The sequence below is a fragment of the Mixophyes fleayi genome, chromosome 3, assembly GCF_038048845.1.
Source record: "Mixophyes fleayi isolate aMixFle1 chromosome 3, aMixFle1.hap1, whole genome shotgun sequence".
Lineage (NCBI taxonomy): Eukaryota > Metazoa > Chordata > Amphibia > Anura > Limnodynastidae > Mixophyes > Mixophyes fleayi.
Window position 1 is genome coordinate 19,093,289 of NC_134404.1, and position 15,382 is coordinate 19,108,670.

A 15,382-nucleotide genomic window follows, 5' to 3' on the forward strand; every position below is an offset into this window, starting at 1 on the left:
CCAGAGCTGCAGGTAGCGGGCAGAGCGTTGGTACTGGATGCTGGTCCAACCTCACAACAGCCGGATAACGGATTAAATTGGTTTAATCTGTAGTCACAGGAATTACACATGTAGTGTGGTCTATGCGGCCCTAATAGACAAATCAGAAGAATTTCAAAACATACAGTTTGCCTTGAAAAAGCTATTAGCGAAACGCGTGCAGCTCGCTCCTAATTCAGTGCTTCCTTTAACTTTCATGATCATGCCAGTTAGATAGTAATTGCCCAAGCTAGTAGCTGTATTGTATGAAAAAGTGCATTATCAGTTTCATTCCAACAAATCAGAGATAGAATCAGTTACTAATACAGCACGATAAATAGTCCTGTGGATATTAGTTGTATGATGGGGGCATATAATACCTAAGACAGCCTTCTCCTATTGATCTACTTTACATGCTTCTATTCTACCGACCTGACCGTATGTTGTGAAGTCCTTCTGAATTGTCTATTAGGGCAGCATAGAGCATACTACCTGTGTATACAGATACAGGCAGAGAAGGTAAAGTAACGGTCTATGGTTACAGAAATCATTGTACAACTTAATAGGAGCTTATAGCAACGGCTCACACTAGCGGTGTACAATTGCTATTTTAACAGTTCTGAATATCATCTTTTGATATCCAGAATACACATTAATTTTAAAGATTTTGCTAATATTTCTTGTATCTTTTGATTTTTAAAGGGAATTCTTGGAAAAATACCAAGACGATTTTAATGCATACCAATAATGCTTGAAAGTATGTTTTATTTAATTTAGACCTCTGAGTGCCCCGTTATACACATTTTATCTCTATCATCCCCTTTGTTCAACTAATCGATTCATATGTGTGGGTGCACCTCTCCTTATACGATCTTGGGAGGATTGTGACTAACGTAAAAAAGGTAGAATGACCAATTTGATAATTAAACATCAAGGAGAAGTTAGGTCTACTCGATGCAATATAAATATTATTATTATTATTATTATTATTAATTTTTATTTATAGGGCGCCACTAGGTATCCGTAGCGCCGTACACGGACAGACAGAAGCACGATACAGGGTGAGACTGCACAGTACAGTTAACAGAAAGCACAGTAACTCAGAAGCTCAATGAACAGCTAGATTAGACGTGAGAGCCCCCAGCGGGGTAGAGACAGGGGCCGGAGGACCTCATGGAGGAGACAAGGAGCTGGAGAGCAGAGTTAAGGTGGTGGAGAACAGAAGGAGAGGAAGCCCTGCTCGGAGGAGCGTACAGTCTAAGGGGAGGGTAGGACGGACAGAGACACAATGGTAGGAGGAGGGAATGGGGAGAATGGAGGCAGAGACGGAGAGGGGGGGGAGAGGAGAATGAAAAGGAGGGAAGTAGGAGAAGGACAGGAGAGGGAGGGGGGTAGGGGGAGACTGGGAGGAGGTCAATGGGTGGGGGACTGAAGGGCTTTAAGGAAGAGGTGGGTTTTTAAGGCCCGTTTGAAGCTGGACAGGTTGGGGGAAGTTCTGATGGAGCGGGGGAGCTGGTTCCAGTGGAGAGGGGCAGCGCAGGAGAAGTCTTGGATGCGAGCATGGGAGGAGGTAACCAGGGGGGAAGAGAGGCGGCGGTCGTTAGCCGAACATAGAGGGCGGGATGGAGCGTGAATGGAGATAAGGTTGGAGATGTAGGGAGCAGTGGAGTTGGAGAGGGCCTTGAAAGTAAGAGTGAGGAGCTTGAACACGATTCGGTAGGGGATGGGGAGCCAGTGGAGGGATTGGTAGAGGGGGGAGACAGAAGAGGAGTGGCGAGAAAGGAAAATGAGCCGAGCGGCTGCATTGAGTACGGAGCGAAGGGGAACGAGATGAGAGCGGGGGAGGCCAGTAAGGAGGAGGTTACAGTAGTCCAAGCGGGAGATAATAAGAGAGTGGACAAGGGCTTTAGTGGCATCTTGGGAGAGGAAGGGCTGAATGCGTGCGATGTTGCGCAGCTGGAAGCGGCAGGATTTGGCGAGAGAGAGGATGTGAGGGACAAAGGAGAGAGAGGAGTCCAGGGTGACGCCGAGGCAGCGAAGTTGAGAAACAGGGGAAATAGAGGAGTTGAGAACGGTGATAGAAAGGTCGGAAGGGGAGGGGGAGTGAGTGGGGGGAAAGACAATAAGTTCGGTTTTTGTGAGATTGAGTTTGAGGAATCTAGAGGACATCCAGGAGGAGATGGCGGAGAGGCAGGCGGACACCCTGGAGAGGAGGGAGGGAGAGAGATCGGGAGAGGAAAGGTAGAGTTGGGTGTCATCCGCATAGAGGTGGTACTTGAGACCAAAGGAGCTGATGAGTTCACCGAGGGAAGAGGTGTAAAGGGAGAACAGTAGGGGTCCGAGAACAGAGCCTTGGGGAACCAAGTAAGAAATACTTACTTGGTCACAGGAATTACAGCAGGTAAGTAGGCATCAATGCAGGATCTTGAAGCAGTGATGTTTTATTAGCTTAAGTGTCCTAAGGACAGTTACACTAGTTTGTGGTACTAATGATTTCAGAAGGTACAGATGAATAATGATACTACATTACATAGTCAAACAGTGCACTTTTTATACAGATTTACATAGCTTTTAACGCAATTTAACGTGAAAAATTCACATTAATCTGTGATCGCTTGCGTCCTGAGTCTTACACACATAAGAAGTCTACCAGCAAGTCTAATTCTCCCTCCTGTGCTTTCAGGCTCAACAGACGTGTTGGTCATTCAGCGATGAAATGGTTTAATTAACATGAGATTATCCGTCTCTAGACGGTTTCAAAAACACATCCACTCCACACATATATTTACTTGGGATTTCCTATATAAAAGTTACAAAATCCAAACATGAGATACTGTCTCAGAAATCAATACCTCCGAATCAGAACATTTCTAATACACAGTATCAAAATCCAGTACATTTACAATTAAATAAAATATATATTATAATAAATATATTTATACAATACGTTATTTATAAGTCATACAGACTGATATAGAGAAAGGATGAAAGTTTTGAGTAGCAAATGTGAGGGGGCCAGACTTAGCCCAACTCTAAAATGCAGTGTAATAATAGAGCTGGCCAGCATGTGTACAGGGTCGGGCTGGGCCAGGGGGGCAAATTTCTCCCCCGGGCCGGACAGATTCAGTCTATTTTTGGCCGGTTCAATGGCACAAGTCTCTATTGCTTGGTGGCTGGCCCCTCCTCTGGGACCAGCCACCTACTATCGCTGGCCGTGGATCTTCCGATCCGCCCCCCTCCCTCCCCTATCTCTCCCTCCCCTCTCTCTCTGAGCCCCGGTGTCACATAGGACGCGCACCACGTGACAGGTGCCGTCCCATGTGTGAGGAGCAGTGTGCGGATGGGATGAATAAGATAAGTGATGGGCTGCATGTCAGTAAAATGTGTGTGTGTGATGGGCTGCATGTCAGTAAAATGTGTGTGTGTGTGATGGGCTGCGTGTCAGTAAAGTGTGTGTGATGGGCAGCATGTTAGTATAATGTTTGTATGAGATGTCAGTATAGTGTGTGTGTGTGTGTGTGTGTGTGTGTGAAGCATCTCAATATAATGTGTGAGGGAAGGGGGGGGTCTTAATTTAGTGTGGGAGGTAGGCTATTTAATGGTGGAGTGCAGGTGGGGGCTAGTAATGGGTGCTATTTTGTTTTTGGATTGGTGGGGGCAATTTAATTTATTGGTGGGGCTGTTTGGACGGAGGGAAATATGTTTATATATTAAATGTGTGTGCTATCTAATGTCAGGGTTGGTTGGAGGGAAAGAGACCTATTTAGCAAATGTGAATATTATTATTTTAATGTTGTGGCTGGAGGGAGGCCTAATTATAAAACGTGGGTGCTGTTGATTTAATACTAGGACTGGTTGGAGTTTTCTAAATTTTATGTACCTATTTTGTTTCCAAATAGGGCCTCCAATATTCCAGGATCCAGACAACCAGCAAATGAGCTAAAGTAACCAGCAGCCACAAGTGGTGACAGTGACAAGAACAGGTAGGAGAGAGGTAGGAGAGAGCAGGACAGTCTGCCAACTGTCCTGAATCTGGTGAGACAGTCCCGAATTTGGGTAACTTTCGCTTAGGACAGTTGGGAGGTATGTCCCGCTTCACTGTGTACTGCTCGTGAAGGCAGAACTGTGTGCACCTAACAGTAGTGCACACAGTATTGCCTGTGTATTTGTCTAAAATGATAACCTGTCTAAAGTGCACAGGCCCCCCAGAGTCTTAATCCAGCTCTGGGCCTGGGCATAAAAATATATATATGGATTAAGCAACACTACAATAGCCTCTTTTTATATAGATAAATATATATTGTACCAAAAACCACCCTTTAAGGATGGGCCGCTACTTATTGGCCAGTGCTGTGTGCTTGCCCCCCGGGCCAAAGTCTGCCAGCTCTCCCCTGTATGTGTGTGCAACATGTAGAAGCATGTTGTATTTGCCCGGCAATCAAATTTTCTTTTGCCTTTGCACCCCTTGCAGGCACAAATGGTTTGCTCGGCTGCAAATTCTACACGATCCTACGCATCCTCTTTCATATGTCCTGTATTTATCTATAATCTTCCTTACCCAGGTCTAAGCCCTAATCTCCCAACTCTGCCCCGCAGTCCGCACAGCTTTCGTTCGGAAAAAGCCCTGTATATCAAGCACATCCTGACTTCAGCAGCAACACTCAGGAACAGGATTCCTGCCTCAATCAACGAACAATCATATTGTGATACCTTCCGCTCCATTAGCGTGTCTCCTGCAGATCAGGAATTACATGGAACAGGCGTGCAGCCCCGTCTGTCACCTTATACCCGTCAGGCGACTAGTTGTTCATTCCAGGAATACTTAACCCTTTAACTAACTTCTAGCCAAGTTCTGAGGATAATACACTAGGTGCTGTGTTTGCATTCTTGGTCTGTTAAGGATCACTTAATGTGCAAATATGCTTACTTGTCTGTATAGTTGCACGCTATCTCCAGATTATTTTTGGGCAAGCGTTTAGCTGCCTGCATGGAAAAGTATATGGTGGGACATGGAAAAGTGTTATTTCAAAATACATCTTATCAAATTAGTCACCCCCCCCCCCCCCTAAAACACCTTTTTCTTTTTTTCCTCCTACTGTTCACTCGAGTGGCCTTTATTTCTTACATGAATCATGAGGGCAAAAGGACACGAGGAAATGTCTTTATTTCATGTGTCAAGATTACACATATGTATTTTTTTAATTAAATTGGTATTTGGGCACCTAATAATGTGCTTTGAGACATAAAATATTCAAGTTTGGTGTAAAAGGCAGATAAGATATTTGCCGGGAAAAACATATCTGTGGCGGCCCGCTTACCTGGGAAGACCCCGCTAAATGCATGCTCTTCCCGTGAATCTTGCTTAAATATCTAATTCTAGTGCTACATGGTGTTTTCTGTATACAACAGGAAAAATTTGCCGCCCCCCAGAATTTGCCCCCACTATAACCCACTGATGCAGGGCCGGTGCTAGGGTTCTCGGCGCCCTAGGCAAAATTTCAACAAATGCCCCCCCCCCTTCCCCCTCCCCGACGAACACAGAACACAGGAGGCGGAGCGATTCATGCTGGAAGGGGAGGGGGGCATCGGGAAAGAACTATATTCACACTGTCTGTCACTGACAGACAGTGTGATACTTCACTGAGGCGCCGCCAGACAGACTGTCACATGATCACTGATGTCAGTGATCATGTGTGAGATGCTTGGCGGACACTGAAAAACAGCGGCGGGCACTTCTCTCCCGAGCCGCTGAGCCGCTGACTAGATTAGAAAATCTAGTCAGCGGCGCCCTGCAGGTCCCGGCACCCTAGGCAACTGCCTAAGGTTGCCTAATGGGAGCGCCGGGCCTGCACTGATGTATATGCTTGCCTGAATAAAGCCAGCTCCCTTTATTAATAAGGATTCATAATGATTTTTTTAAGCTGCAACCATAAAGTACAGAGGCCGGGCTGCCCTTCACCTGCGCTCTCCAGATCTATGCCACGCACTAACTTATTGTCTGCTTGATGTCATGAAACGCGTTGCGGGCAGCTTCAGTGTCACATGACCTCTTCTGCTCAACGCACGGAGATCACGCAGCGTATTTATTCACAGGAGAAGGAGTGAGCGCGTCTCTCTCCTTCCTCCGTGGACCCCAAGCCACGATCATGATTACTAATTGTGAGACTAGGTAAGGAATAATTTTTCAAGCTGGCGTTAATGCAAATAATAATTTAATTATAAACTGAGTAATGTTCATTAGATTAGTAGTGAGCGGTCACTGGTACTCCCATGTGTTGGGACATGTGGGGGGGTCTGATTGGCATGTGGGGAATTTTGTGACAAATAGGGAAGCTATGGGCATATGGAAGAATTTTGAGGTAAGTGGGGAGTCCGAGATGCACGTGGAAGGTCTGAGGGGCATTTTGGGATGAGCGATGTGGGGGTGAAAGGTCATCTGGCGCTCCCTTGAAGTATATCAGTTTGCCTATAGCAGGTATAGAGCCATATAAAATACAGCATTCACCTAGCAGCCAGATAGATAACATACTGCAAAAGTAACAACTAGTCTCTGTATGAGTAAACTAAATAAACTGAAACACAAAACTCGCCCCCGGAGACCATCGCACAGTATATCATACTTGTGTGTGTCTACTTAGACAATGACAGCATCGCTGTACGCTACCTCACGCTTGTATTTTTTAAACACATAACCCTTAATAAGCAAAAAAATAATATATGATTATATAACAAAGAGCACGCTTTAAAAAAAAACCCCAAAAAACAAGATAACATCTGGTACTCTTTGGTGTACTAAAATTAGGCTGTAGATTTTTTTTCGTTTGCCTCTCCTGTTAATCATTTTACATGACATACAGTAATGCAGAGAGTCACGGGTTGCTCCAACACTGTTCCGTTGACATTTGGGTCTCCTGTATCTTTAATTGTTATAGGTAGAGGACAGGGAATTTACACACTTAAATATATGAAGGTTTTAAGAGATGATACTCACTTGGGCAGAGGGGTGTCTGGTCCTCTCTCCTGCTCCGCACAGCTCTCTCTCCCTGCAGTAGTCACACATAAGCAGCCAGTTCCTGGCACTCATTCCAACTCCGATACTGCAACAAGAATCACCTGTATTATCTAACCTTTGTGCATGGTTACCCATCTCTTCCTCATTCCGTGACTCAAATAAACACCTTAGCAAACTATGCTGCTCTTACTCTACAGGAATGTCGCAGGTATGAGGGAATGCAGGTAACACAGTACACAACAGATCAGCGTTAGGGTCAATGATATAAGCGATATGTAGTATACTGAGCTATATGGAGGCCACATAGATGCATACACAGACCTCTGATAATAAAGCACACCCTCTTTCCGATCTGTGTTCTTACACAGATAAAGTAAGTACACCCTTATTTCTTCCAAGATCTGAAAGTCCACTTATAGATAAATAGGTAACAATTTCGGTCTAATATCCTGGTTCCTACACCTCTCCTCTGACTATGCCAACAGTGCCCATCGCACAGGTGGAGTGATTAGTGTCCTATTACTCTGACTTACCCACCCTATGCCCCATTGAGGAGAGCAAAGGTCACAAGCTATTGGCAGGGCCTGATTATCCGATAGGCTGTCCAGGCTGTAGCCTTGGGCGGAAGGCGATTTTTGAGGGTGCTAAATTGTGACAGGGAGCGGTATAAACGGAAATCCATTTTAAAATATGAAAGCGAATAGTTGTTCTTCAAAGTAAAAAGAAAACATGAAAGAAAAAAAAGTAAGGTTTTAATAATGATGTATTCCCATGGCAAAGACTAGGGACAATGAGTCATCCTTGGGCAAGCGCTCGAGGATGAGCGTATAGAAGAGACAAGGGCGGCGACAGGCGCAGGCGTGACAACCCCTCCCCCTTCACACCTTCACCCTCAGTAGCGCTCGCTCATGCCTTAATGAAAATTAAATGATTGGTATGATCCTTTATAAAAGCCATGTGGAACATAGACATTCATGGGCATAGGCAAACCAAGGGGGGTTTCCTAGTGCCTGGAAACCCCCCTCCAAGCCTGGGGCACTGTATAATTGAGGTGTCTGGACCCTGCCCCCACTTCACACGGCTCTGCTTGAAAAGGGAGAGCTGTGTGCACCTAACAGTAGTGCACGCAGCATTGCACATTTATATTATGGGGATAGGAAGAGTTGGAGAGCAGCCATGCACTGTCTAAAATTATAGCCACGCCCCCATGCATGCTGGTCACGCCCGCTGGCGGCGTGGTGTGGAAACCCCCCACTACATATCCTGCGTTTGCCCCTGATGGGGGGATGAAGGAAGCCAGATTTTAAATTAAAGACATGTTAATTTTTACCTACTGCGTTATTGCCTGGTGTGGAAGGCGAGGAAGCTTTACAAGAGTATTATCCTAGGACGATCTGAACCCTTATACAGGCCCTGCAATTGCTCAATTCAGATTGCTGGTTTTATTAAGGTGAATGCATCATCTGCTTAAGACATTTTTATTTTCTATACTATAGGGATTCATGCAGGTGTGAAATATGAACAGAAACAGACACATTTTTTTCATATTTTCTTTCTATACATTTTACCTTTTGGATCCCAGTTATCAGGGGTCATGAACAAGCAAAGAAAAGCACAATTAAATCACAGAAAACAGGGGGGAATTAATTTTCCCAAATACACATAATATTTTGAGATGATTTGGTAACTTTAATACTTAAATTTGTATTAAGAAATGTATTTGTATATTGTGTTATATTCTTTTGTGTCATCCAATGACATGCAAGAAATTCTCATGCACGAAGCATAGAGATAAAGAGTGGTACTTTGCTCAGTCTTATCCTGACTTTCCTCTGCTACCGTTTTGAAGTAGTGTTTTATTTTATCCTCACAACTGCTACTGACATTCTCTCAGCTGTAAATCGGTGCTAATATAGGACAAAAGGCTCAAATGATAAAGCAAATTTATACTGCAGGCATGTCCTTAGTCTCTTAACAAAAGTACTTGATTATTTTACATAATTTAGTACAGGTTTTTATTTTCTTTCAGTGACAGTTAATGTTGTTTGGTAGAGGTGACTTTATATGTCGGACTACATCTCATTAATGGGTATGAGTCAATGTAGACAGGGATTATTTCATTACTGACCAGTCCTAATTGGTCTTTTTAAGCGAATGGTTGGTCCTAAGTTACTTTAAAGGCCTTTTAAAGGAGTACAACTCTGATCTGTTTATATGAGGAGGTGGCAGTTCCATAGATGTATAATGTATGTGTTCTTCAACTGTGCCTTGCCACTGACACCAGTGGCGGATCCAGGGGGGGGGGGGCGATCGGGGCGATCGCCCTCCCTAGCAGACACTTGCTGCCGACGGCTGCACAGTATGTGCAGGTCCGTCCAGCCGTGACAGGCAGGGACAGTGTGCTGCCCGGCTGCTCTGATTGTGACAGGCAGGGACAGTGTGCTGCCTGGCTGCTCTGATTGTGAAAACACAATCAGAGCAGCCAGGCAGCACACTGTCCCTGCCTGTCACGGCTGGACGGACCTGCACATACTGTGCAGCCGTCGGCAGCCTAAACTGTTAGAAGGGGCGGGGCCTAAATCGCCCCCCCTAAATCGCCCCGGTTACAGTCGTTTTCTAGATCCGCCCCTGACTGACACGGGCGTGAAAAAAAGCACAAGTGTATAATTATGTGGGGACAATACGGTTACCCATGATCTGATGCCCATGAGCCCTGAGGGCTTCATCAATTTCACATTACCAGGACACCTACAGCGTATTTCCCAACACCAAAGGATGAAGATTGCACCAGGAGTTAACCAGCAATGACGGCCGCACCAAGTCATGATTCCAGTGTATCACCTGCACCAAAACCGTGGACATGGGAAAGTATTATTACAACCAAGCAAATATCTGAACAAAGATTATTAGGTTTAATTAACATAATTCACCAACCGAGCTATACCACTTTTCTGAAAGGGTTAAACAATCACACTATAGCCCTATGATATAAAATAAATAAAATGGAAAACAATACATTGCTCTTAATGACCTCTTAAAGTCAATCCCTAGGTACCAATATCTTCTGGCTTTGCTTGCTCCAACTGTCGGCAAGGCAGCTGACCGGTTCAAGTGTCATCCTGCTTTTTGCAGGCACACACAGTCCCCAGGACTTACAGGATTCAGATAGGATGGAAGAAAGTATCTGATCTTCGTAGTCTGCAGAGCTCAGCAGTCTGGTGGGAGCATCAACCTTCAGTTCAGCCTCACCAATCGCAGCTCTCACAGGTTTATTCTTCAGCTGGTCACAGCCTCCAGGCCTCTCCTGGATAGTCCGGTGGAAACCTTAATCTCCAGCCATTCCTGGTAGTCATCATCATCATCATTTATTTATTTAGTGCCAGCAAATTCTGTAGCGCTTTACAATTGGGAGAGTCAAGGCTTCCAGAGGTTCAGCAAAGAAGCCTAATCACTACTGATGTAGATAACGATGGTATTCCCAGGGAAATAACCCGTTTTGTCAAGTTTCTGAGCACCAGGACGACCGACACTTCCGGTGGAGTCTGGCCGGCCCTTTGGACGCATAGTCCAGAGCAGAAAGAGCTGCGCTTAGAGAACTTTTAGAGTGATGGTCGTTGTTCTCCCTAGTTTGGCTGCAGCTCTTTCAGGAAGCATTTTGCAGTATAACGTGCACAGATGACTGTATCCATAACAGCATACATACATGAGCTATGTTTAAGAGAGGGGAATCCCAGCTCTCCTTGACCATGGGAATAACTGGGGCACACAAGAGGGTAAAAACTATCCCTGCCACAGCCCATTTACTGCGGGAATTGAGGGGGCAGCAATGGTAGAGCAAGTTTTACCCCTCCATTCGCTTTGAAATTTTCCATGTTTTAATGCCACTTAATGTAATTAAATGATTAAATCAGATTTCTTTAAATCGGCCAGGCTTACTTTGCAACCTACAAACGGCTTCTGAAAAATATTTAGGTTGGAATGTTGTCAGACAACAACATATTTCAGCTATGGGGAAGCATCATCACCAAAATACCATTCAGGTAGATTTCTCCTACACAATGCATTTAATTTTAACATGATTAAAAAAGCAACATAGGGAGGAATGTTAATTCTGGTTTTTTTTATTTAGTCCCTTTATTCTCTTTGCATCCATTAAGTTTTTGTATCGATATTGGCTAAGGCTTCTATTTATTTATTGGGTGTCAAACAATCTATTGATAACCCATTGTGTTTGCTAGGGCGATTTCTGTATCCGGGTGACACAGACAGATGGTCATATCGCCGACAGTGGGAGTAGTGATGGTCTTCCTTGCCAATCACCCAGGTTGTGGGCCCCAGCGTACCTCCTAGACAGCAGCTTAAAGTGCATGTACAACATGACAATAGGGTGACACACGTGGACCAGCCAGTGTCCAGCATAGGTAGCACATGTTCTAGGTCAGAATTAATACCAAACAGTGGCCAGAACTGTTGTCCACTAGTGGCAAGAATGGGCCGGGTCCAGGGGCTGGCTGAGAGGGTGAGGAGGAAGGCGTTCTGCTCACCAGACCAGTCCCATAGTGGGCTATATTGGACTGAACCGAGTCTCGCCCCCTACGGGCTACAATTTGCTAGCCAGCCCCTTGCCAGGTCACTAAAGTCAGCAGATGGCACCCGATATGAAGATACTGGTGCGATCCTTTGCAGCAAATGAGAACAAAAACGCGGTTGGCCCAGAAATTAACGCTACTGGGTGACTCATTTTATCCCCATGTTTAAACGCTTAATTGTCTGTCTATTGCCCGATATTGTGCTGATCCACATGTCAGCTTCCTGTAAGGACACACAAGTATCTGATCAGTGAAGATAACGACCATCTTATTGCTTTACAAATGTCTGTGTTTATCTTGCTGGGGTAATGTGTAACTGTATACACAGCGTGTTTATCTAACACCACACCTACTGACGTTCCCCTGACTATGCTATAACACTTCCCGATTCACTGGGTTTATATAAAAACTAATATTACCTACGTTCATGTTTGCATTTGATTTGGGGAAATTCTTACATTTTCTGCTCCTTACTGTTTCTTCGTCTGCTTCTTTTTTTTAGCAGTTGGAATTTCCAACCCGATGCCGGTGGCTGCAGTATGCATATGAGACTTGACCTTCAAATTCACCAGCATTGTAAAGATCTAAAAAGAGAGGTGGCCTCTGTCAATACGCCACGGGGAAGGAAGTAGTAACACAGACAACTTGACCCCATACTAATCCTTGGAAGGTTTATGAACTATCTATGAACTTTTTGGCTGACAGTGGGGACTTGGTGTGCCCATTGAGACCCTAAAACCACTTAGAGTGGATGTTTTATATGTTTGTTTGCTTCAATTCTTTGAATTGAAAAGTTTAAACGGTGAACAGATCGGCCTCTCCCTATACCTCTGGGCCAGGTATGTGTACAATGGAATTAGCCTCAAAGTATTAACACTATTTTAAGCTTGATTTAACTAGGGATGAGCGCACTCGGATTTATGAAATCCGAGCCCACCCGAACGTTGCGGATCCGAGTCGGATCCGAGACAGATCCGGGTATTGGCGCCAAATTCAAAAGTGAAACTGAGGCTCTGACTCATAATCCCGTTGTCGGATCTCGCGATACTCGGATCCTATAAATTCCCCGCTAGTCGCCGCCATCTTCACTCGGGCATTGATCAGGGTAGAGGGAGGGTGTGTTAGGTGGTCCTCTGTGCTGTTTAGTTCTGTGCTGTTTAGTTCTGTGCTGTTTAGTTCTGTGCTGTTTAGTTCTGTGCTGTTTAGTTCTGTGCTGTTTAGTTCTGTGCTGTTTAGTTCTGTGCTGTGCTGTGCTGTGCTGTGCTGTGCTGTGTTCTGCAGTATCAGTCCAGTGGTGCTGTGTGCTGTGCTCTGTCCTTCTGAGGTCAGTGGTGCTGCTGGGTCCTGTGCTGTGTCCTGTTCAGTCCAGTGGTGCTGTGTCCTGTGCTCTGTGCTTCTAAGGGCATAGTTATTTCCCCAATATTCCCAAGTTTTTAAAAAATAAAAAAAAAGTAAAAAAAAATAAAAAATTAGAAATTAAAAAAAATATATATAATTATAACCAAATGTGCAAAACCAATCCAGCAGTATAAGTCCATTGGTACTGCAATATTACCAAGTTCACACATTCTGCAGTATCAGTCCAGTGGTGCTGTGTCCTGTGCTCTGTCCTGCTGAGTTCCGTAGTGCTGCTGGGTCCTGTGCCGTGTCCTGTTCAGTCCAGTGGTGCTGTGTCCTGTGCTCTGTGCTTCTAAGGGCATAGTTATTTCCCCATTATTCCCAAGTTTTTAAAAAATAAAAAAAAAGTAAAAAAAAATAAAAAATTTAAAAAAAAATATATATATATAATAATTATAACCAAATGTGCAAAACCAATCCAGCAGTATAAGTCCATTGGTACTGCAATATTACCAAGTTCACACATTCTGCAGTATCAGTCCAGTGGTGCTGTGTCCTGTGCTCTGTCCTGCTGAGTTCCGTAGTGCTGCTGGGTCCTGTGCCGTGTCCTGTTCAGTCCAGTGGTGCTGTGTCCTGTGCTCTGTGCTTCTAAGGGCATAGTTATTTCCCCACTATTCCCAAGTTTTTTAAAAATTGAAAAAAAGTAAAAAAAAATAAAAAATTTAAAAAAAAAAAAAAATATATAATAATTATAACCAAATTTGCAAAACCAATCCAGCAGTATAAGTCCATTGGTACTGCAATATTACCAAGTTCACACATTCTGCAGTATCTTGTGCTACATATAATGGAGACCAAAAATTTGGAGGATAAAGTAGGGAAAGATCAAGACCCACTTCCTCCTAATGCTGAAGCTGCTGCCACTAGTCATGACATAGACGATGAAATGCCATCAACGTCGTCTTCCAAGCCCGATGCCCAATCTCGTAGTACCGGGCATGTAAAATCCAAAAAGCCCAAGTTAAGAAAAAGTAGCAAAAAGAGAAACTTTAAATCATCTGAGGAGAAACGTAAAGTTGCCAATATGCCATTTACGACACGGAGTGGCAAGGAACGGCTTAGGCCCTGGCCCGTGTTCATGACTAGTGGTTCAGCTTCACCCACGGATCTTAGCCCTCCTCCTCCTCCCCCCCCCCTACAAAAAATTGAAGAGAGTTATGCTGTCAGCAACAAAACAGCAAACAACTCTGCCTTCTAAAGAGAAATTATCACAAATCCCCAAGGCGAGTCCAAGGGTGTTGGTGGTTGTCAAGCCTGACCTTCCCATCACTGTACGGGAAGAGGTGGCTCGGGAGGAGGCTATTGATGATGTAGCTGGCGCTGTGGAGGAACTTGATGATGAGGATGGTGATGTGGTTATTGTAAATGAGGCACCAGGGGGGGAAACAGCTGATGTCCATGGGATGAAAAAGCCCATCGTCATGCCTGGTCAGAAGACCAAAAAATGCACCTCTTCGGTCTGGAGTTATTTTTATCCAAATCCAGACAACCAATGTATGGCCATATGTAGCTTATGTAAAGCTCAAATAAGCAGGGGTAAGGATCTTGCCCACCTAGGAACATCCTCCCTTATACGTCACCTGAATAACCTTCATAGTTCAGTGGTTAGTTCAGGAACTGGGGCTAGGACCCTCATCGGTACAGGGACACCTAAATCCCGTGGTCCAGTTGGATACACACCAGCAACACCCTCCTCGTCAACTTCCTCCACAATCTCCATCAGATTCAGTCCTGCAGCCGAAGTCAGCAGCCAGACTGAGTCCTCCTCAATACGGGATTCATCCGAGGAATCCTGCAGCGGTACGCCTACTACTGCCACTGCTGCTGTTGCTGCTGTTAGTCGGTCATCTTCCCAGAGGGGAAGTCGTAAGACTGCTAAGTCTTTCACAAAACAATTGACCGTCCAACAGTCGTTTGCCATGACCACAAAATACGATAGTAGTCACCCTATTGCAAAGCGTATAACTGCGGCTGTAACTGCAATGTTGGTGTTAGACGTGCGCCCGGTGTCCGCCATCAGTGGAGTGGGATTTAGAGGGTTGATGGAGGTATTGTGTCCCCGGTACCAAATCCCCTCGAGATTCCACTTCACTAGGCAGGCGATACCAAAAATGTACAGAGAAGTACGATCAAGTGTCCTCAGTGCTCTTAAAAATGCGGTTGTACCCACTGTCCACTTAACCACGGACATGTGGACAAGTGGTTCTGGGCAAACGAAGGACTATATGACTGTGACAGCCCACTGGGTAGATGCATCCCCTTCCGCAGCAACAGCAACAGCTGCATCAGTAGCAGCATCTACAAAATGGCTGCTCATGCAAAGGCAGGCAACATTGTGTATTACAGGCTTTAATAAGAGGCACAA

The 15,382-nt window shown here is 44.9% G+C and overlaps 1 protein-coding gene across 1 annotated transcript in view; it reads right to left on the reverse strand.

The window, feature by feature from the left end:
- LOC142142602 (uncharacterized) overlaps positions 1-7,131 on the reverse strand; it is an 81,494-nt gene extending 74,363 nt beyond the window's left edge. Inside the window, exon 1 of the mRNA XM_075200477.1 lies at positions 7,010-7,131. The gene's annotated coding sequence lies outside the window, so the exon portion shown is untranslated. The remainder of the gene's footprint in view (positions 1-7,009) is intronic.
- Positions 7,132-15,382: the final 8,251 nt, after the last annotated feature.